At 37.2% G+C, this 24,803-nt stretch overlaps 1 protein-coding gene and 1 non-coding gene across 3 annotated transcripts in view; both read left to right on the top strand.

Annotated features, from left to right (window-relative positions):
- The window catches only part of SMIM36 (small integral membrane protein 36), a 42,750-nt gene extending 22,068 nt beyond the window's left edge, over nt 1-20,682 (top strand). The window contains exons 2-3 of one of the 2 annotated variants that reach the window (XM_072403314.1): nt 18,210-18,302; nt 20,240-20,682. The gene's annotated coding sequence lies outside the window, so the exon portion shown is untranslated. The remainder of the gene's footprint in view (nt 1-18,209; nt 18,303-20,239) is intronic. The other variant, XM_072403313.1, reaches the window with a different exon arrangement.
- LOC140327874 (U6 spliceosomal RNA) lies at nt 12,175-12,280 on the top strand. Its single transcript, XR_011920162.1, has one exon. It is a non-coding gene; the product is annotated as a U6 spliceosomal RNA (small nuclear RNA).
- Nucleotides 20,683-24,803: the final 4,121 nt, after the last annotated feature.

Raw genomic sequence — 24,803 nt, 5'->3', positions numbered from 1 at the left:
TAATATTTTTTTTATTTTAAAAAAATTAAAAAATATATATATTTTTTTTTAATTTATTCAATTTATTATTTTTTACATGATTTTGTGTTTCAAACTTTATTATATTCATATTATTATATTATACTGTAAAATAAATTTTCATGAAAAACAATGTACCGCTTTTAGACATAAAAAACCGGACAGTAATGAACCGCTAGGGAGGTTAAGGGTCATGGTAATTGATATCAAATACAATATTGTCAGATATAACCAAGCCACTATCCTGTTTCTGTTGTTCCTTTACAGTGTGGTGTGTAAGTAACTTCGAAGCTGTTCCGAGGGTGATTCCTCGTCTGACTTTAGTGATTTAACGATCCATTTTAGCACAAAAGCTGCAGCAAAATTTAATTTGTATCTAACTAAGGAAAATGCAAAATACAAGTTTGTATAACAAAATAAAAATAAAGACAATATATACAAAAACACCTATACCAAGGTGAGCACTGAACAGACATGGTGAGCACAAATTGTCAATATTGTATTTGGTGCAGCTCCGGGCCCATGAATGCATCATGGTAAATACAGTCCTGCTTGTATTATCACCGCCAGCAATAAAGTGTTAACACGTGACCAGTGACTGGAAGATCCAAGTGCTTTCTGCATTGTGGTCTCCAGATTAACAGCAGCCTTCTCTCTGCTAAAGCCCATAAATTTTCCAAATGCAATTACTTGCAGTTATACACATCCACAAATGACCATCTGATGGAGGATTTATTGTTTCCCATCAATGTTTTTTTTTAATATTTCTTCAGGACTATAAAAACAACAAAAGGATCTATTTTTTTATTTGTACTTAAAGGAACCTTAGTTTTTATACAATATAGATACAAATTATTGTGTATAAAGTTGTTCTTGTTTTGTTTACTTGCAAAATGCAACGTGTAGAGACTTCCAAGTTCAGCATTTTTTGACACCGAGACCATTTTCAACCAGTCCTCAGCTGTCCCAAAGCCTGGGTCATCCCTGAAATGTGTTTCTTTTTATCCCTGTTTGTACAGGCATATGGTTTTGATGCATTTTTGAGACCATGCAACATCTCAGGCAGATGCTCCTGGATGCCCAGAAGGTGAAAATGGGTGCTCGGGAGTGGTTTACCATGTGGTTGACAAATGCTCTTCTGCCTTAAGGTTCCACAAAGCTAGCGATCCCTTTATATGTTTTGCTTGTATGTTTTATTCTGTTGGAAGAATTGAGAATTGAGCCACTTCCTATTGCTTGTCTGTGGTGAGGTTCCCTTTAAATCAGCCAGGAATTATTATCAATAATTAGCATGGGCAGGAACCCACCAGCACAGGCGCCATTCCAGGGTTGGATCGGTAGTGGGGCTGTCCATCGACCTGAATGGTGGATTTAAGAGAGAATATTTTCCTTTACAAGGTTGGAACTTGCTTGATTGTGTAGAATGGGTTAGAGGGTGGGGACAGAGGGGTTTATTATAAATTAACTTTGATAGGTCTTAATGTTGGTACTCAAAGATAATTTTTAAGTTTCCTTTCCTTGAGGTTTACACTTACTTGCATTTGTAGAGATGAGCATTGAATATTTGGCCAGTTAAATTTCAACTTGAACATTCAACTTTGAGGTAGTTTAGAAAACTTTTACCTCTGTAGAGATACAACTTTTTTTTTTTTCTTTTTTAGATGACCTCTACATTACCAGATGCTGTTGTTGACCATATTTTTGGAGGGATTGGGTCATGGAGCGTCATATACCAGATTTTTACATAATATATATAAATTTATTTGCCTAATTCTATGGACATAGAATATTGTGCTATGGGAAATTCCAAAAAATTCCATTGTGTAAACACAGCAGACAATTTGGGGCATTACTGTAACATATGTTCTGAAATCACAAGGGAAAATCCAACCTTGGATTAGTTTCCTAATTCTACTGTTTAATTGCACCTTAGACTGTGGGATATATCCTTGTGGTTGCAGTAGTTCTACCTAAGAACTGCTTGAAAAGTACCTAATTCTTTTGAATAATTGCACCATACACTATGGGCCTGATTTGTTAAAGCTTTCCTTGCCAGGAGTCAAAAATGCAACATGTGTCCTTGAGGTTGAAATGCAAAATGTTACCTGTATTTTATTGTGAAAAGGGCCTAATTCTGCTCTCTAAATTTGCATGAATTTAAAATGTATATGAATTGAATCAAACTGATTTTTATATATTTGACCATTCCTAACAGACACTGATATTATATTTTTGTTGTTAGAAAAGAGTTTTTGTACTTGAAGTTTTCAAAACCCTTATTCAGAAAATAAAAGTGATGCAGAGCTCAGCATTTTTTATGATTGCTTTGTTTGTAAATTGCGTTATTGCTTGGCATTTTATTGTAAAATATTATCCCCCTATTTAAAGTACAGCGCTGCGTAATATGTTGGCACTATATAAATCCTGTTTATTATTATTAATAATAATAATAATAATAATAATAATAATCTTCATTTTTTTAGGTGGCTAGGATAAGTTCCATGGAGTTCAATGGAGCCATAGCCAGCATTGTGCATGAACATGGCTGGCACTGGGAAAATAGTACTCGTGCCATCTTAAGGTGGTGCTGAAATATAATGGAATGCATGTTCTGCCATGTTGTATTGAGTATAGATAAATAATAAAGGCTAGCAGGGATACTTTCTGGGCAATTTGTTTTTTGCACACACAAGGGACTAATCTACACCAGTAACTGAATCATGCACATGCAGAATGTGACATATAGCAATAGTTATATGTTATTTAGCAATAGTTAATGGAAGCCTTTGTCTTGCCTATATAGAAACCAGAGTCATAGCTGATAACTAATGGGTGTCCTTGAATTATTAACACGCTTTTCCATTCAGAATCTTATTTATCACTCGGTGCTTAATAACCCAATTCTGTAAAGTTATTTACAGCTTCCAATGATTAACACGGACTGATTAGATCAGCTGGCAACATGCAGCTGTACACTTAAAATAGAGGGAGATTACATAGCAGCAAGGTTTCACATTTGAGGGCAAAGGTAATCTATTCATCTTCATGAAGATGTTACAGTGAAATGCCATAAAACAGATCAATTCTGATCATTTGTACATGGGCAGGCAGACCTTGTAAGATCCTTGTTTTATCCAATCAGGACTATTTCTAAGCTTAGAATACCGTACTATGTGGTCCCTCTTGTTAAATGAAACAAATTAGCGTTAGTTGTGTCTTCACCTGGCATTCTCTAGCTGTACCATATGGAGTTTTGCATCTATGATTAGTGCAGAATATTGATATAAACCTTAATGGTTTCCATTCATAGTTTGGGAGGACACCTAATAGCGTTTTTTACAACAATCCTTTTAATTTGAAGGTCTCTACCCTTCCATTAGGTTTTCATTGAGTATATTTGCTCCAACAAAGGCAAAAAAACAGTCTCTTATTTTCTATATATTCTACTCCCAGAAGAAATGTTTTTTTTTTTTTTTGCGAAACGCGTCAGGGTTAAAATATTATCTAACTGTAACATCATAATTTTTGCCTAGTTATGGACCTTTCTCTAAAATAATGCATGTGTACTGCATGTACTCTGATTCTTACCAAGTTTTTGAAACCATTGTCTAAAAATATATTTTATTATTAAAGTATGTTTGATGATTTTATCTATCAATTGATATCACTGAAACTCCCTGCTACCTTCAACTCCAGTGTTTGGGTGTTTGAATGTTTCTTTTTGGTTCTTATAAAATATGTGTAATGCACTCCGTGCATGTTAAAGAGACCCTGTCACCTTTTCCATGCAGGAAAAACGGACAGTTTCTCTGTAAAGACACCACTCCAAATCCCATATACCACCTGCCTTGCATTCCTCCATCAGCTTGACATGTCATATGACTGAGCTTTTTTCCATTTTATTCCGATTTTGTAATGCATGTAGCATACATTCAAAATTATGCCAATTTTTTCCTTAGGCTACATACACATGTGCAATAATTGTTATTAGAAAGGATCCTTCTCGATCATTTCCAATGACAAAGGATTGCACAATTTATGAACGAGCGCTGTACGTACAGCACCATTCTGCTCTATGGAGAGGAGAGGGGGTGGAACAATAGAGCGGCACCTCGCTGGGCACTCTCCCCTTCACTTTCATTATGATTGTTCCCCGTCTGTCATCCGTGGATCCGCCAGGGCGGTCGTTCAGGCGTCAGAAGACAAGCAATATTCACACACCAGATTCTCAACCAATATCAGCCAATTATGGGATGAGAATCATCTGAGGTGTGTAAGTAGCCTTCTACATCTCTAGTGCAAATCAGACAACACGGTGGGTTGTTTCATGTTGTCCATTTTTTATTGTGAGTCAAAAAGTTACAGAAACACACTCTATATTCTAGTTTTCTGCTACTAGAGAGTAAGGGGGGAAAGAAACCGGAGCCACAGTACACTAAGAAGAAGCCAAATCACTGGTTATGGGGGGAATTTTGCACATTGCTTATTTTTTTCTCATGCTTCTTTTATTGCATAAGCCCAACTGTTTACCATGACTCAACCCAAACTAAAAGATGTATCAAATGATCTACCTCACAATGTACCATTATTTACGGTTAAACACACCAGTATCTTGCAATCCTGCCTTTGTGAATAAACAGGAAATTCTTTTTTCCATTATGTACATTTTTCTGTACACAGACTGGAACTTCTAATGTTACAGGGACTTTGTGGAGTGATTTGTTGAAAGCGGTCCATCTAGATTCTTGGACACGGCTCATTTTTCAAGATTGTTTTTCAGGTTGTGCTAAGAAGAGCGAATGTTATAACTGTTAACTACTTCAGGGCTTCTGGTCACACTTATTCGCACATATTGGTGACATAGCAGATATTTTTAAGAACTCCATGAAATATCTTTGATTGATAGGCTGAGGACAGTAAATTGACCACTGTAGAAAGACACTTAACTCCGTGCTGTCCCTTCTATAATCCAGCTCTCCTAATATTGTATCAGAGTGCAGAATCATTACTGATAGCTTTCAGCCCGTGAACTTTTTACTTTCACCCCCTGATATTTTTGTAGCAAATGTTGGCCCCATTGGGACACACACACTAAAGCTGGCATTATATTGGTGTGATCAGATTTTGTATGGTAGCCATTTTGACATTTTTAGGACCCCTCTCCTTCAATCTTTATCACCATTGGCGTTATATACTTATGTCACAAATCCCAGGAGGCTGTGGATGGTTCCTTCTGCGCATGCCTGTGATCAGACATGCCTCATAAAGGACTTACCTAGAATGTAAAATAAAAGTGCCAATCCTACATATGTACAGTGAGGTCGACACTTTTTTTTACATTTTAACATATTTTTAAACTTTTTTATCAGATTGATATGTCATTCGATCTCGCACTTACCTAGTGTGAGATCACGTGACGTGCGCAGAACCTGGAAGAAGAAGATGGCCACAGTCACTGTTCCATCCATGCCAGAAAAAAGAGAGAAGCCAGGACTGCACAGGACCTATTGGTTTCAGTTTGCAGAGAGATTGCAGAGAGAAAAGGGCTCTTCACCAGGAAAGTGTAAGGCCATGGTCAGTGCCAGTCCCCACCAGACACCAGTCCCCCAATCTAACACTGCAGTCTTCACCTTTAGTAAGCCCCCGCTCAGCCTCTGGAGACTGGTTGCGTCTCCCAGCACTTGGTTGCCCCCAGGACTTACTGCACAAGGACTGGTGTCTGGGAATGGGCTGGCAGCAAGCCAGGAGCCAACAGATAGCAGTACCAAGATTCCAACAGAGCAGAGGTCATACACAAAATATCCATCCACCAAACGAAGTACAAGGGCACAACACAAGCACAGTTGGGGTAACAGGCAAAGGTCGGTCCAGGCAGCATAAACTGGCTATAAGAGGCTATAAAGTCTCAGCAGCCATTGGCAGTGCAGGACTGAGTCAGTAGCTAATTGCCTCTGAAATCCACTTCAGCTATGCACAGCCTTACAGAGTGGTGCTGGGGATGCCAAAAATACATCAGGCAGCATTGCTAAAAGGAAACAGGGGCTGCTGCTATCTTAGTTTTCCTGGCCGCTCCAAATGACATTGCTGGACAGAATAAACAGTGTTGGGACACAGCACAGAGTCACTGGACAGATGAGCATCTCCTAACAGAAAGTTAGCTTTTTGTTTTGTTTTGGTGAAAGTTGCACTTTAAAGCAAACAGGTGAACAGCTCAGCTCCAGATGGTATCTAACACGTGATACTTCAGCAAAGAATTGCATGTTTACCCTTAGTAAATGAACTGTGTACACTCCAGTATCAGCAAACATTTCTACATTATAAGCATATCACCTTCCTTTATCTATTACAATTCTACTTCCTCTACAGCGCAGAAGCTATAGTGTCAAGGTAATGTCATTTTCAGTTACAATTTGCAAGCAAGCAGGTGCACTGAATGCATCACCTGCAGTGGTATTTATGCATAGTGGTGTGTATTAGAAAGCAGTGGAAAATCTGTTATGAATATTGAATATTTTTACAGTACACTAGAGAACTGGGTAATGGAGGTCCAAAGAAAAAGTAAGCAGCAAGGACTCCTATAGAAGAAAACTATGATAAAGGGAATAGGGCAGTACAGTGCAAGGTCAAGGTCTTCATTTTCTGTCGGGGTCCTCCCCTCTGTATTATAACCTGTATTACTTATTTGCATTTGAATCTCAGGGGTCAATTTGAGTTTGAGTATTTTTGTAGCAGTATTTAGGGTAGCCTAATGTATTTTATTTAGGCATCAATATATACATTTATAAAAGATTCACCCATGTTTTATTCAGAACTGTACACAAATTTGATATTGGATTTAATTAGAAAATGCAAAATATAAAGTTTTACTCATGCATTATACTTTTTATATGAATCCAGTTTGAAAAATGTGTGAAGTTTAGGGTAAAACATTTATAAATAGGCCCCATAAAATCAAACTAGCTAAAAGTATGAACTCTAAAATTTTTAAATATTAACTTTAAAACTGAACATTCATAGAAAAACAAAAAATCTTTTGAAGATCCCTGAATCTGCAATCTGAGTCCAGTAGGTCCTTCATCATCCTGGCTTCCTTTTTCTTTCTGGCACAGACCAGGCAGCGGACATGGCCGTCTTCTCCTTCTGCTGACATCTCCTGATTTCCCACTGCGCAGGAGTGAGATTGGTTGACGTTATTTTTTAATAATGTAAAAAAAAATTACAGACGTAACTTCACATGAGTGAGATTTGCACTTCCATTCCAGGGAAGCCCCTTAGGACGAATGCCCGGTATGGTATGAGCAGAAGGTATGAGCAGAAGGAGCAGCACAAAGCTTTCTAGGATATGTGACATATGACTTAATGTGGAACTAAACTAAAAAAAATAAAAATCACACTTGCATTTAATATGACAGATCCCTTGTTTGTGCTGAGGCTTTCCTCGGGCCCATGCCATCCTGGGGATTGTTCTGTATTCCCCTGCCATCTTTAGCTTCTCCTTCCTTCTTCTGGCTAAGTCACCCGATCTTACACTATGTAGGTGCGAGATCTGGTGACGTAGCCCGCTGTAAAGGGGTAAAAAAAAGAGAGAGCCAATCCCACTGCGAATGCGTGAGATCCGCATCTCTTTCCCCTCAGTGTAGGAAAATGCCCCTTCTGCAAATGCCCCAACTCAGCAGAAGGAGCAGCCTCCTAGGATTCGTGACGTATGTATCCCAAAAGGCTCTGCATACCCATTCCGCCACGCTGCGGTAATTAAGACAGAATGGGGAACTGCATTTAAATAACAAAAAGAAATATTTTACTTTATGTCCACCCTTTTGTGTACCATTTTTGTCCACCCTTTATGTAAAGTAAAAAACTTGAAGTTTAGATCAGCTTTTATTTTTTATTGCTGTGGAAGCAAAGAGAGTGAGGTGGGGTTAAAAAAAACAATTTAACAAAAATTAAAACAAATTATATAGGAGTTTACCACTTTTTTATATAATGGTAAAGATGTGGTGATATGTCTGCTTAAAAAATGGCAGCAGGAGTATCTGAACCTGTAAAATCCATAGACATAAAATCTATATAATGAGAACAAAGGTGCAGTAAAAAACAATTATTATGGTGTACTGGAACACAGGAAGGAAAATATATACAAGATACTGTGCACTTATATAGAATAACAATAATACCACACAATTTTCCTTTTTTATTTGCAATAATTGATCACATTTTTGTAAACAAATTACAAAGATAAAATACATAAAACTTTGCAGACACATTTGAGCAATGTTTTACTTTTGGATGAGTTTCTTCAGGATATATTACAAGCTAATCTACTGCATAAGGAAAATATATTTCCTCCTATACCACCATTCCCTGAAGCACAGGAGGAGTTCACAGTTTTATAATTTTCCTTAATGAAATCTAAGATCAACCAAAATGTTTCTTAAAAGCTTTTTTTCCATGTCTGCAAGCATTTGCCTTTCTATTCGCAGAACTGATGCATACGTTATATTATTATTACTTATATTTGGAGGAAGATATAAAGCACATTTTGTACAGTGCTTTAGCATTTGGTGTATTTCTAATTACACGTGGCTGCCATGCATGAGCTAAGACTGAATTAGAAAAATGTGTGACTGTTGGATAAATTTGTATAATTCTTTGGTGAAACCATCGATAAATAGATGTTGTTTTTATTATTATTATTATTATTATTATTATTATTATTATTAATAATATTGTTGTGCTTTTAAAGCTGAACTTCAGTTTGCATAGTAAATTACTTCTTAACACAGACATATGTAATCCAAACCCCAGGGGAAGGAAGTCAGCGTAATGAAGGAGGTTAATGTTTACACTTCAATGTAGCACTGGACTCCATGGAAGCAAAGTATTGAATTGTTGCATTGTGTTCTGATCAATATGGTGATGGTTCACTAAAGGTGATTAATCAATAGACTTTAATTTTGAGGCACATTTGATTGATTATCCACCTAATTGGCATAGATAAGAATTTGTATGCAAGCAAAGAGGAAAAACAATTTATCTTTGGATACAGATTGGAACTTCAATATAGATTGTGGATATTATATGTCTTTTTAAGGAAGCCTTTACGTGAAACACGTTGAGGACAAAAAAATATATATGTAAAAGTATCTAACATCTCATGAAAGTGAATTATGTGCATAGGTTGAATCTATGTTAAAATAGATTATTATATAAATCATGTAAAATGTTTATAAAACAGAAGTATTGATGTAGGGCCCCCTAAAAATACCCAGAAATAACAAACTGTATTTGGAATTAGGATAGTAAATTACCTTTGCATTGAAAGTAAATCTCCGTAGTAAGGGTAATGTACTAAAAAAAAACACATTCACTTAGCCTATATCTTGGTAAGTTTCCAAAAAATGGCAATAGTGTGGATAGCGGAGATGCCCAAGAGGAAAAGGAGATGGTCCAGATTTACATTATATAAAATAAAATAGTATTTATTGGTTGGAGACTGATAAAAGTACCCATTGACATGCCACTTCTTCAAGATTTTTGTAGCATATACTTTAGGGTATAGGGCTCTAGGGTAGCAGGTATTCCTGGAATTTGTGAAGTGTCTCCCAACACAGACAAAAATTCCACATTCTAGAAATAAAGCAAATGCTCATGTTGAAGGATTTCTCTCACACCTCCTGTTCCATTGACAATGGTCACTGAAACAAATAAAGGGGTAAATCAACCCACCATGGTGTAGTCCTTTTCTGGTTGTGGGAAGACTCTTGGTGTCCTCACAATGCAGGACCATTGGCCCTCATTAGTCCTGCATTGTAGGGAAAGACTTTGTGCCTAGGATAGCAGCACAGATTGGTTTATAGGGGGAACAGTACACATAAAGAGCCTAAAGGGGAGAATGGTAAGTTAACTAATTTTTAAAGTACCCCTTGCAATAATAAGAAAAAGTGTAATTCCACCACAAAAAACATTCTTTCCTTAATGGAATAGGATATTCAACCCACTTTTCTGTGCTTGGGATGGGGACCCTCCTCCAGGTTTGGGTATATACATGGCCCATTTTAGAGTTTAACTGGCTTCATCTCATAAATTTTGATTGATGAACAATCTCTGATTCCGCTGATCGAGCTGGAAAGAGAAATGGAATAATTTTATCTGTGATGGCTATAGCCAAGCTAAAATCCATTCAGCATTTCCTTCTTTGAGTTTACAATGCTAGAATGACTTACAGTTGACACTCATGGTGTTAAAGAAAAAACAAAAGTAATGTGCTTGAGCAGTTAAAAACAGTTGCCATGGAAACACAGTGTTTGCCGAATACTTGGAATTCCAGTTGCTATCATCTCTATAAATAATATCGCTTCCCGCACCTTCTCCTTCTTACATTATACCTAATGTACAAAATACATATCTCAATTTGGGTCTGAATAAATCCAAAAATAAAAGTGTGTGCACACAATGGGCCTGAATTCTTAAAACTCTGCAACACTGGACTATCATGGGAGAACCTGGGTGATCCAACAAACCTGGAATGGGTCTGGTCCAGGATTGAAAATAATTGTAAACTAATAGCAAATTATTAAGAAATGCATTCCAGGTTTTAGATCGCCCAGGTTCTTCCATGATAGGCTATTTGTTCCAATCTTGGAGAGCTTTATTAAAAGCAGACATAATAAATGAAGTACTGTGATTTAATCCAAATGCAATGATATCTTTCCAGTGCATGTTAGAATATATAAAGACCTAAGTATACATTTTGCATTGCACCCGACTGTATAAAACTTGTTCTGAGTGTGTGGGGGGATCCTGGACCTAATGTAATAAAAGGAGAACTTTGTGTAAAGCTTATCAAAGCACAGGAACAAAACAAAATTAACATTTGGTGCGAAAAACAGGTACTCCATGGAACAAATACAACAAAATGCAAAACATCCATCAAAATAAAAAATCATAATAATAATAACAACAACAATATTAATAAATATTAAGAAAGATCATTGGTATCATGTAAACTAAATTGCTCATTGCTCAAGGAACCCCAGCAACCTCTGAAGGAAACACTGACCTATTGGGCCTGATTTATTTAAGTTCTCCAAGGCTGGAGAGGATACACTTTCATCAGTGACGCTGGGTGATCCACCAAACCTGGAATGACTATTCGCTAGTCCATTCCAGGTTTGCTGGATCACCCAGTGTCACTGATGAAAGTGTATCCTCTCCAGCCTTGCAGGTAGTTCATCTGTTGAATGATTATAGTAATATAATAATAATACTATAAGCATAGTAAGCTATTCAAAAAGATTGTAAGAAGCTTATGAGCTTTTTCTTTTTTTATTATTTATATATATGTTTTGCAAGGAAAGCAAGAAATACATAAAAATAGGAGAAAGCTTTTTCTTTTTTATTTGCACAACTTCTTGTTGTCATCGATTGCAAATCATTGACTATGGACCATATGTTAGCAATTGTCATTGTTTCTTTGTGCTAGATTGTCCATTGTTTCATAACCTTTTCCCTCTTTCACTTAAGAGCATAAACTTTGTTCTTTTTTTTTTTTATACCAAGGAAAGTACAACAGAAATTAACTTCCTCTAGTTTGTTGTTCATCATCGTCTTATGTAAAACCAGCGTTATTAATAGCTCACAAGTTGCAACAAACCAAGCTGCAATTTCCTCCTCTGCAGGATGTTGTTTATGTGTTCTGTACTTTCCTTCTGTCTCAGACAGTTAACAACCCTGAAAGTTTCCTAAAAAATAACATATTTACTATTAGAGCAGACTGTATAGAATAGTATTCCTATGAAAGGTGAATGCTGGATGAATAGGTAATTATGCAATTTAAATAAATGTATTGTAGTTGTTTTATATTTCTGTTTACTCAGTCCTATGAGTTATGCAGTCCATATACATCAGAGCCAGGCTGGTAAACTAATATTTTCTACGGCAATTAAACAATACATTTAGGTTATTCACCCAACCTATGGATGAACAACGAAGGGACAGCAGTGTACTGATAATACCATGCATGTATTCACTCTGCTCCCTCTTGTCAGCATTGTGATACATGTGCATGTTTTATACATAATCGTCTCCCTCTCCTATACAACGGCATTCTATTCAAATAAATACAAACATATATTAATGTTTAATTTACCTTCATCTGCCTCGCTGCAGCAGGACGTATACTAAATATACAGAGATACAGAGAAAATTAGCATGGCCCCTGCGCAAGGATGACTTGCAAATTCGTGAAGCGTTTCATGTTTTTTACAGACTTTCTCGCTCACCTGTCACTCGCACGGCTCCGAGACTCTTCTAGAGCTGCCCCGACTCTCTGGAATGGTCTTCCTCATCTTATTCGGCTTGCTCCTACTCTCTGCTCATTTAAAAGAGTCCTCAATACACCGTTTTTTTTTTTAACTCACCTACCCATCTTATTCTGTCTTTTGAAACCATCACTACTTCCCACCATTCCATATCCCCCTCCTATTATGTGCTGCTCTCTCCCCCTAATAGATTGTAAGCTCTTCGGGGCAGGATCCTCTCCTCCTCCTGTGCCACTGTCTGTATCTGTCTGTCATTTACAACCTCTATTTAATGTACAGCGCTGTGTAATATGTTGGTGCTATATAAATCCTGGGTTCACAGAATAACCATATTTTTGTTTTAGGGGTATACCGTATAAAAAAAATTGTAATACCCCAAAAATAAGCAATATAAAAAACTAAATGAAATTACTAATTTTGCTGTCAGCAAAAAAAAACTTTTAGATCAGTTTTGATCATTAGGCATAACTTATTTTATTTTTTTTAAATAGGAGAGTAGGGAGGTGTTTATGGTAGTTTCATTTATTTAATTCAGTGTTCCTTGGAGATGTGTGTGTGTTTTGTGTGTTTATGTAATCTTTATTTGTGAATGCGTACTTTTTTCTTGAATTTTGTTGAAAACATTTTTTCACCAAATTTGGTGAAAAAATGAGGGGCTAATATACAATACAATTAGTCACTGCCCCAGGACAAGCGCGCAGCAAGTAAGGGTGAAAAAAATGAACTTTCATCCAGCCTACCTCTTCGCACCGATTTCAACCTGCCAGGACTTTTTTTATTTGTAGTTTTGTATAGTGTGGGTAAGGGTTTGAACATCTATCAGTTTTTGCTTTCCCTCTCGATTATGTGTCAGAGGGTTGGCCCTGGATCACCTGCGTATCTCTTAGATGAGGGACAATGAAATTACATTTATTTAGCAGAGTGAAAGAACTTAGAATATTTGCCAGTTTTTTATTGCTGTATGTGTTTTCCTGTCCTAGTGTCACCCACACACTCTCATATCTTGTCCCGGGCTAAGGATACAAACGTCAACTAAAATGTACTGTATTTAAAGAGGAAGTAAACTCAAAAACACCTAAAACAAAAAAAACTCCTACCTTCAATCCCGCTGATCCATTCGGAGGTGTTTTCCATCGGGTCCCGCGTCGTCCCAACTTTCGTCTCTGAGCAGGGGCCGGGCCAATTCTTCTTCCTGATTCTTCTTCCTACCTCACCCGACGCAGACGCAGGATTAGGTGACTTAGTTTAGAAAAAAAACTTGCTGTTCTCACTGTGCATGCATGAGATTGCACGAAAAGCTCTTTCTAAGTGTGCCCGTATTTTTAAATGCAAAAGCGGAACATTTAAAAATACTTAGTGTTTTACATTTCAGCCTACCAGCCCAATAGTGCCGCTCTCCAGGGACACACTCACAGGCTGATACCTGGCTGGCCTCTACTACCCCTGGCCTTGTGTCCCCAACATTCACACGCCTGGGACGCAGATGCCGGGTCGGGCATTGCCAGTTTACACAGATGCCCAGCCGGCATGGCCAGGGGAAGAAGACACCGGGCATCACTGAAGGATGCCGCGGTCATTTCTGGAAGACACCGCTGAAACGTGGGAACTAGGACTTTTCAACCCCCTGGCAATTCCACCCTGAGTGTCTCGGGGTTACTGCTTTTGGTATGGAAAATTCACCCGAGCCACATTCGGGAATACCGCCAAGAAGGGTAATGAAAAAAAAACACATTTATCATAAAGGGTATCTACCCTTCCATATAAAGTACAAACTGTGGTAAACGATCAACTTTAAAAAAATAAATGCATCTTAACATGCTAAAAGAAGACTCTAGCTCTAGCAGTGCAAATAAATGGCACCACCATGCTTGTTGGTCATTAAATTGAACCCATCCGGCCTTAAATTGAACCCATCCTATTACAAGCCAACAGGGTCATCCCTATCCCAATATTTATTGGGAACTGATTTATTGGGAACTCCTAGCTGTATTAATTTTTGCAAGACAGCTATTTGTACGATTTTTGTACGTTAATGGGGTTAGAAGGATAAGTAAACATAATCATGATCTGCAAAATGAAGTGGCACTTAATGCCGGATCGATCAGTCTCCAGACTGCTGGAATCCAGCGAGAAGCACACTGTGCCTTCGTGTGACATCAATTCTCATATGGAGCTCACTGAGCAGGGACAAAGGCCTTTGTTCTGTGGATGAATGCCGTCTGTTACTGTGACTGATTCCGGTGAATGCTAGCTGCCCAGTTGCTGGTTGCCTCATCTGCCCTAATAAAAGATTTTTTACAGCATGACCCAGTTTTACTTTCTAAATCTTTACCATGGAAAACATTTATTACATTTAATTTATATACTTCTTCAAAGTAGGGCCTTTCAGTAGCTAAGTCTGTATTAATAACTCCTAGATTGTAAGCTCTTTTGGGCAGGGTCCCCTTCTCCACCTGTGTCGTTGTATCTGAGGGTCATTTGGAACCCTGAGCTGCATAAAATGTTGGCGCTTTTTAAATACCATTTATTAATATTATTATTTGTAAAAAGATATAACTTACTGGCAACTTCTAAACAATATACAGCAAAAGCCTAACTTATAAAAAAGGTGTACCTATTATTTAAAGACAGCCATTGAGCTCCACTCTATTGAATATTGCCTGCTGTAGTCAGGACTAAACATTTCCTTAGACTCCCTATCATCTAGCTGCAAAAAAACTACAACAATGACATATTTTTGCAAGGTGAGAGGCTATAGCAGGGGCTGATATGTTTGAGCACAACCAAGAATTGCACAAACATTGGGATTATTGACTGTATTTTATATATATTTATTTAAAATAAATGTATATATGGAAAGTACATTTCTTGGAAAAATCTATAATCTTTCTCTAAAAGTAGATGAAGGTTGTGCCTGGAGGAATATTGTGATCTCTGTAAGAAATAATAATTGCCTATATGTGCTATACTTGCACATTTTGTAAAGGGAATTTGTCACCTTACCCATACATAAAAGATGCCAAAAATTAACTCACAGGCTGCACCTGCATGATATATCACTTTAAATAAAACTGGCCCCTTTAAATAATAACACGCATTCCCATCTTGCAAAAGCAATCACCACCTTGGTGGAAAATTTCGGTACGGAGAATGAGGAGGTGATGGTATCAATAAAAAGATTCCTGGAAATCTGTGATCATGGCTTTGAGAGGGAACAAACTTTAAGCATAGAGCAACCTAAGTTGTTCAGTTCCCAATATTAGATCTGATTGGACCTAGTAGGCAATAGTTCCAAAGTTTTTCCAGGTATTGTCAGCTTAGTCTACTACAGGTGATAAATACCTGCTATAGATTTGGAAATTATTCTTTATGTGGCTGCTGTTTGTAGTATAGATTCTATGATCTTGACAGAATATGATGTCAGCTTTTTTGAAGCTTTTTCCCATCCATGGTACCAGCATGCAAATATATATCCAGCTCCAATAACATTTTTAAACTTGTATCATCTCTGAAAAGGCAGTTCTTATAACAACAGTTTTACATTTTTACATAGAAAAGCAAATAAATGTTTATTCAGTGTATGTCCTATAAATGATTTGTAAAGCAGAAAGGCCATTCAAGCCAGAGATGTGTCATTTATGAAACATTCAGCTTAGATGCCAATCAGCAAAATCCCCTCAGACTCTCATTACATAATTGCTCCTAGGGGAACTCCTAACTATAATATGTCAGCTGTGATGTGAATATTGCAGACAGTCACTGAGTTAACCTTTCTCCAAAGTGTACAGGGATTTATGTGATGTAGTGAGAAAAATATGAATAGGTAGACACAAAATATTATTAAATCACAGGTAAGATACTTCACCAGTTATTATTAGTATTAATATTACCCAATTATTTTTATTTATACTAAAATAGTAAAGATAATGTTTCCAAGGCTGCATTTAGACATTGTATTGTCCAAAGCCAACTTGCGTCGTTTATCATGTAATTAGTTTTTGAAAATATAAAGCCCCCTGCTAACCTCTGCAGTGTATTGCAATGCATTGCAGTAATGTGCAATATTTTGCATATTGCATACTGCATGGGTTAAATGCTCATTTCATTTACAGGGTGATGAGTAAATCCAAATGCTACAAAATCCTATTCATGTCTTCTAACATTTCCTCCATGCACCAGGACTGGCCTCCTGAACCAACTTCTTCATTCCATGATGTCTTGATGTACAATGCAGCAGCTAGCAGAAGTATTGGCAAACTAAGAAAAGTATAAGTATTCCTAAAGTATTTGTATTAAGCCAACCTCTAAATGAAATGAGCATTTAACACTAACAGAGTGTGAATGTGTGTTGGGGTTGTACTGTATTGGTAAATTTTACAACAGCATAGAGCTCAGCTTTAGGCCAGAATATTTATTTTGAATGAGCTGCCGAGGAAGAGCAATGTACTGAAAAAGTGGAGTTGCGAATTTGGTTGCCTTGTGGTTCGCTGCAATGCACATCCATTGGGGGCGTTTTTGAAGCCGTAGAGGTGAATGCAACGTACCAAACCATCAGTGTGCATTCATCTTGTCTATTCTTTCTTCCCATTACTCTTTTGCTCTTTCGCTTTTTTTTTTGCTTTTTCTTACTTTCTCATGCTCTTTCTATCTCTCTCCTCTTCCCCTTTCTTTTTTTCTTTCTTTTGCTCTTTCTTCCTTTTGCTCTTTCGCTCTTTCTCTATCTCCTCTACCCCTTTCTTTTATTTCTCTCTTTCTCTCGCTTTATCTCGGTCTTTTGCTATTTCACTCTTTTTTTAGCGTTTTTTCTTACTTCCTTTTGCTCTTTCATTCACGTTTTCTTTCTCTCTCTTTCTTTTGCTCTTTCTTTCTCTCACTCTTTCTCTATCTCCTCTCCTTCTTTCTTTTTTTTCTTTTTTCTCTCGTATTATCTCTGTCTTTTGCTCTTTCGCTCTTTTTTTTGTTTTTTCTTACTTTCTTTTGCTTTTTCATTTGCATTTTCTTTCTCTCTCTTTCTTTCGCTCTTTCTCTCTCTCTCCTCTCCCTCTTTCTTTCTCTCGTTTTATCTCTTTGTCTTTCTTTTTCTGTCATTTTATCTCTTTATTTTTATTTTTTTCTCTCTTGCTCTCTCGTTTTCTCTCTTTCTTTTCTTTCCTTCATTATATCTTTCTTTCTCACTCTCTCTTTTTCTCTCTTTCTTTTCATTCCTTCATTCCATCAATGTTTTCGACATCTTTTATTGTATTACAACATCTCTGCCCTTTGTAGTAAAGGTGCAATGATTCTGATGTAGCTGGATACGACCTTAGCTGACATTGTAGCCTAACTGCAGAAACTTGTGTTATGGCGGTTCCTGCACTCACCATATATAGCTACTGTATTCTTCATATTTCTCTCTGGAATAGCAATTACTGACGTTGAGTAACAAGTGAACTCCCTGCTGAACTGTTGTTGCACCATTCTTTGTAACTACAAACATATCTACTAAGTGCAAGGAGAAAAGAGTCTCAAACCCAAAATTAAAGGCTGAAAGTAATATTCTAACTAAAATCAAATGTTTTTGGCATTTCAAATGACAACACAAAATAATTCCAGTGTACCCAAAAAAAACGTCTGGCTGTAGATACTAATATCTGTGAAAAATCTGTAACATTATTAGTGTATGCTTTTAAATACCAGGCACATATATATTATATATATATAATAGCCTGGCAGTAATGATATGAGATTGCTTCATCAATAATATGTGATTTAGTAACCAGATGTTGTCTATATTACTTGGAAAAGACAGGATGCTACAACAATAGTTGAGGGGCTAATCTTTTTTTTTTTTTGTTTTAATTTATCCACAACAAAATTCCATTATGTTTGTAGGTTCCAAGGGTCCAACTTTAGCAGGGATCACCATACTGGTAACAAATAAACTGAATTCACGCCAGACTAGAAAATGGTAAAGCCCATCTCCAGGTAAAGTTTAGAATTTATTCACTAACCCAATGTTTCTCAGTTTTTTTAACATGGAGGAACCCATTTAAAATAACTTCCAGGGCTTCGGGGACCTCTTACTATAATTATTAAATCCACAGCTTACAGTGTGTTGGTCAGTAGGAAGAATGCCTCTTACACTGGTGGCCTCTAGTGCTCTGTGATTGGCTGAGGAAAGGTAAACCCTGATGACAGCTCGAGCGTCATCAGGATTTTCCTTTCCCCAGCCAATCACAGAGCACTAGAGGTGAATGAATGGGGAGACTTGTTCCTATTTAACCTCTAGTGCCCGGGGATCCCACACTGTGTTCTTGGATAGGTCCTGTGGGGACTCCTGTGTTCTTGGATAGAGAATCTGTATCCAAGAGCACATATTATAATTACACTAGGGCTGCAAGATCAGTCAAGGGAGCGGAGCTGTCCTTAAAAATAACCCAAATTTTCCCCCACTGACTTAAATAGTGTTTGAATTCAACGTTCAATCACCCGAACAATATCGCCCTATTCGATCGAATAGCTGTCGAATCGAATAGTGAGATATTCAACCAACACTACTTATAACTGAAGATCAGATTGAAATTGGTTAAAAACAAAGGGCCTTATTTAATAAAGCTCTCCAAGGCTGAAGAAGATACATTTTCATTGGTGAGCCTGGGTGAATCTGGAATGAATTTCTTAAAACATTTGTTAGCAAATGTTTTAAACCCTGGACCAGAACTATTCCAGGTTTGCTGTATCTCCCAAGTTCACTGATGAATGTTTATCTTTTCCAGTCTTGAAGACCTTTAATAAATCAGACTCCAAATATCTGTATAAGAAAAACATGCTTCAGCAGCTAATTCCAACCTTTCTTGCTACTTTTAGATTTACTGTGATGAAATAACCATAATTAGACTTATAACCATTAATAGGACACTTCTTTCCTAAAAATGTATTTACATGTTTTAACCACATATCAGGCCACAAAACGTTTTGAGATAGGTACCCTTTAAATATTGCATTCTATTGGCTCTCGGGAACGTAAGGAATTCACAGTTTTGGCCAACTGCTGCTATTAGAAAGCTCGTTGATGGTTTTATGCTCCGTTGAGTTCCTATTACATCTTCCCTCTCGGCAATTACCACATTTGGAAAGGTGGACAAATCTTTTGGAACCCCTACACGATGAAAAACTCAAAAATAATTGCCATCATTGTTTAATTCTTATTTAACAAAAAAGACTTTGCTTTAATGTTCTGGTTTTACAGAATGTTTCAAATTATAACACAAATTAAATTGGCACAGCAATGGGACCCTAAACCTAACATTTTATTGTACAAAGTTTAGGGTCAGTCATTGGTAATAAGCTGCTCTCAATGAGAAATTGGAATAATTTCTGCTCTCAATGAGACTTTTAAGTTTGGCCTACCTTTTCCTAGCAAACTGCTCCAGTTGTGTCAGGTTTGAAGGATTCCTTATCCAAAATAAATGTTTAGGTTCTTTCCATAGATGTTCCATAACATTCAAATCAGGGCTCATAATGGGCCACTTCATCATAGTTCAAAGTGTTTTGTAGACATTCTTGGGTACTTGTTGGTGTGTTTTGGGTCATTGACCTGTTGTAGGATCTATACCCTGTGACTTGGACAGAACTCTTTGAGAAATGTTTCATTCTCATCTCATTCATTCAATCTCATGTTTCACTCTCTTGAGATTCCAGATTTGATCAGGGATAGCAAAACAGCTCCATAACATAACCAAGCCTCCTCCATGTTTTATAGAAAGCTGATTGTTCTCTTCTTTGAAAACTTTATTTTTTCATTTTTTGGCCACGGAGCTGCAAAAAGCTCCAGTTTTGTTCCATCTCTCTAATATTTTATTGTGCCTTCCCAATGTGCATTTTTGAAAAATTCCAATATGTTTTTTTTTTTCTTTCAACAGTGGAGTCAGCCTGGGTCTTCTTTCATTGAGTCCACTGTCAGAAGTTATGGATGGTGTGGTCGGAGACTGATGGACCTTGACCCTGGAGTCTCAGCTTGTACCTCTTTGGAAGCTGTGCTTGGCTTTTTGTCTACCATTTTCATTGTCTTCCACTCATTTTTGAGTCGATTTTCCTTTTTTCTGTGTGCATGGAGGGTGGCTACAGTTTCATTGAACTTCTTAATAACATTTGTGACTTGTCACAGAATTACCAAGCTTCTCGGAGATGGTCTACTAACATTTCTGGTCCATGATCAATGCGGGACACATGTTGATACTAAACAGAAGAGCGGATTTAATTGGCTGAACGACTGATTGCAAAACTAGAGATATGTGATGCTAATTAAGGAAAACCGCGAGTTTGATAAATCACTACAATCTAAGCAATAATGTCTTTTCTGGGGGTACAAACAAACCTGTCCAAGAATATCTTTGTAGTATAAGCAATGCTTGATAACTTATCAAAGCCAGACATGTATACATGGGTCTTGCCTTTTACATTCCTTTTCTATAATCTTTTGTAAATTGTTACCAACACATTGTTCCATTTGTGTATATTTTTTGTCCCATAAAAACGCTAAAAGAACAGAAAAATATTTAGGAAATTATCATATAATAAATATAGCAAGCTCCTCCATTTCTGTTTTTGCTTAGAACCCCATTTCTGCTACAGAACCCCTTTTCAGTTCTTCCCTGCTGGACACATGAGCAGCCCTCCAATGGTATGGGATTGGATTTTGTGGCTTAGTTTCTTTAAAAAGTAAATAAGTGAGTTCCCAAAAAACAGTCAAAACATACATTGCCACATCACTAAGAATTACCAATCAGCTAAATTTGAGGCCAAGGGCCAGAGAGTCCTCACTTGCAAGTCAGGCTAAAAGTCAGGGATATTTGTGGTAAGGGTACAGTTAAAAGATCAGAAATAATATTATGCATCAGAAATATAAAAACAAAAATTTGTACAATACCAAAATTAATAATTCCACATTATGTGCATTTAATAATCCATTTATACCAGATATATGGAATTACCTGTTTTGCAGGCAGATTTCCAGCTTCTTCAGGGGGACGTTGGTTAACGGGATGTCTCTGAATTAATGGAGTAACCCAGCTTCTGTAAAAAGCAGCTGAGAAAACTGAGATTACAGGGAAGCTAAGGCAATGCTATCAGCTCAACAGAAAGTCAAGAAGTCACTGAATTTATGGCAAATGAATAGGCATTTGCTAGCAGTGTTTGCTATGGGATAAGTCATATGGGAAATACACATATATTGCAGAAGTCCCCTGAATATGCCATTTTTTCCCCTAGATATACACTGTTTATAAAGCAGTGAATATGACATTCAACCAATTCTCTGGTGGAGAATCCTTTGAATACATAGGTTAAAAATGACAGTTTATTCAGATTCACTGCTTACCAAATGAACCCATTGCATAACTTTAAAGCTTAATATATTCATTAGATTAAAACTTTTACCAAAGTGCCTGCTGATCTTAAAGCTATGATTTATTTAGAAGCGTAGGAGGCAAGCATGCAAGCTTTGTCCCGGGGATCTGTACTTGTCTAGGCATAGAAATAGGTGGATCCCCAGGTTTAAAAAAAATACATGTAAAGACACCCAAGCAGCCTTGCGGGAATAAGTATGAAATAAAGAATGCCCCATTGTTATACTTTATATCATAATTATACAGTATGCAAAATAAATATTAAATATTGAAGTACGTAAAAGTTTATCCAGCATGAATAACAAAAGTACAGATTATGGCTTCTAAATTAGAAAGAAAATGAATACATAAGTGTTTTCTGATCCCATTTTAAAACATCAAAGAGGTGGGGTGCCAATATGGGTGGAGTGTAAGAAAATGTACGCATGATTGAATGGACATGATTTTTGGTGGAGTTTAATTTTCTTCTGATAAAGGTGTAACAGTTTTGGTGCTTAGGATATTTTATATACAATCTAATAACACAAACATATATAATCAGTGTGCATTTTACATAGTTGAGAACATTTTATTAACATTCTATTTTGAGGATCCACGCGCACACAATATTACACATTGCTAATTCATTTGAACACGGTGATGATGAACCATAATGCAGCAAAAATTGGACCCATTTTTTGTAACACAACATGTGGCAAGTACATTGTAGTATAGGTGTGTTTTAAAAATAAATACAATTATTACAATGTATGCATGTGAAAGGTCTTTTAAGGGAACCTTTAAAAAGGTGAATGGTGGAGTTTGCTATTGTTCATTTGTTTTGCATGGTTCAGGGCTATAAATCCCTGCCATTGATTCAGGTCCTAGTGTATTGCTGGCAACAAAAAATAAGCAGCTGCTTAAGTCACATACATGTCATGGGTTATTAAAGAAAAAGACTCAAAACCTAAGATTCATATGAATACCTGTTGAGAGAAATATGTGCCATTTAGGGTCTTTATACTTACAATGCTAGTTGCCGGTCTGTGGCGAACAAGCAGCAAATAAAAGTTATAAAAATGCTTTATTTGTGTATTTTCTTTGGACCTTTTTACTTAAAACATTGGGTCTGATTTATTAAAGCAGTCCAAGACTGGAGAATAAAGACTATCAAGGGTGCACCTGGGTGATCCAGCAAAACCTGGAATCATTTCTTAAAGCTGTTTTGCTATTATCTGGGAATTGCTGACGATCCTGGACAACATCTATTCCAGGTTTGCTGGATCACCCAAGATCATCCAACTTCACCAGTCTTAGAGAGCTTTATTAAATCAGGCTCATTGAGGTCAATGCATGAGAATTATAGCCAGGGTACTGGTAATTAAGCCAGCAATGGGAGCCCCCATATTTTCCTCATAGCAGTTGTACTTTATTACTCTCTTAATGTTACATATTCCAATTTCATAATAGCGTACCTGGAATACAAGCAAGACGGAAGCTTACCTTTCCAGAAACCTGCCCCATCAGAACATTGCTCAGTTTATAAAAATCCACATCTAAAGCCTGGAGGGAAACCAACACCTGCAGGTCTTCCGGCTGCCTTGTGGCATTCAATGGTTTTCTATTGGTTTTCCTATTTCTGACCCCTAATAATGAACTAGAGGTCAGTGGAAGAGACCACTAAATGCTGAGGGGACTCCTAAAAGTGTTGTTTTTCCCTGGACAATGGCGGAAAATTCTCACAAAGTGTTATGATGGTGCAAGCAGTGCAAAAGGTGAATATTTAGTGCTTTGCCATGTATACCCACTTTGAATTGTTTTACCTAATGACAGGGTCACTTTAAAAGTTCAGGTTTCATTGATGTCATCATCATCTTTACTTACTACCGAGCCAGTCACTGACCTGAAACAAGTTTTCCAGTTGGGAATTTTTGATGTCACAGACTACATACTCATTCTGGATCAGTAACTTACGCGGTAATGAAGAAAGAAGAAAACCCGGAGCTTTCTCAGATACTCACAATGTTTTCTTAGAAGCCTAAACATGACGTTCGTTTCAACTAAAAGTGTGTAAACACAACAGCCATTTTGTAAATTTGTGTAAGTGAACAATGAGGAATAGGATTTCTCATTCATAAAGGTAAACCATTACAATGCATGTTGTTGTAATTCACTAATGACCTTTATTCAGTTATAGACACAAGTTTGTCAGAGTTAGCGGGAAGGTCTCGTACAACTGACTATGCTGACATTCTGTAATGTAAAGCTGGGAATTCCTAGAGTTGTCTCTGCATTCTGCTATCAGTGGCCCATCCACGTTGCTTCTGGTCCTGGCAATTCAGGAGTTCTAAAAAGGAATGAAGGGTCTTCTGCTCTACAGAACACAAACTGGTACATACTTCAATGAAAAACAGGTGGGAATTTACCTGTTAATTTTCTAATAAGTTTGTTGAGTTCAGGGGGTTCTACAAAATTTTCCTTATATTGATGAGATGGACCTGATTTATAAAAGCTCTCCAAGACGGGGGAAGGCTATCATCAGGATGATCCAGGAAACCTGAAATGAATCCGATCCAGAAGTGAAAACACTTGGTGGCGTTTAGCAAATGATTTTTAAGAAATATATTCTAGGTTTGCTGGATCCCCCAGGTTCTCCCATGATAGTCTCTCTTCTACAGGCTTGGTAGCTTTAATAAATCTGACCCCATGATTGTGTTATTTTATTTACTCCAAAAATGTACTCCATCAAATGTGCTGTTATTCATTTTGCAGTCTTTCATGGTGCAGGCTAAAGCTTAGTCAAGACTTGCTGGGGCAACCAGCGTTCCCATGTGGCTCCCGGTGGCTGACACCTTGGCAGCTGCTCAGTCACCTGCATTTGCATATTTATTCAGGTGGCAGCCGTTGTACTGAAACAATCACTGCTACCCCCTTCATTTTCTATGGGCTGCTTGGGTGCAATTCTACTTGTAGCGTCTTACCCGCTAGAAAGGCTTCAGGGCCATGAGGAAGTGGTAACTGAACCACAACCTTACCGCCAGTATGAACATAAGCCTTAGGGAATTTAATAGACTGTTCTGGTCTATCTGTTATGTTACAA

Source organism: Pyxicephalus adspersus, chromosome 3 (assembly GCF_032062135.1).
Source record: "Pyxicephalus adspersus chromosome 3, UCB_Pads_2.0, whole genome shotgun sequence".
Classification (NCBI taxonomy): Eukaryota; Metazoa; Chordata; class Amphibia; order Anura; family Pyxicephalidae; genus Pyxicephalus; species Pyxicephalus adspersus.
The sequence above is the reverse complement of the archived record's forward strand: the minus strand, read 5'-3'. Positions and strand labels throughout refer to the sequence as shown.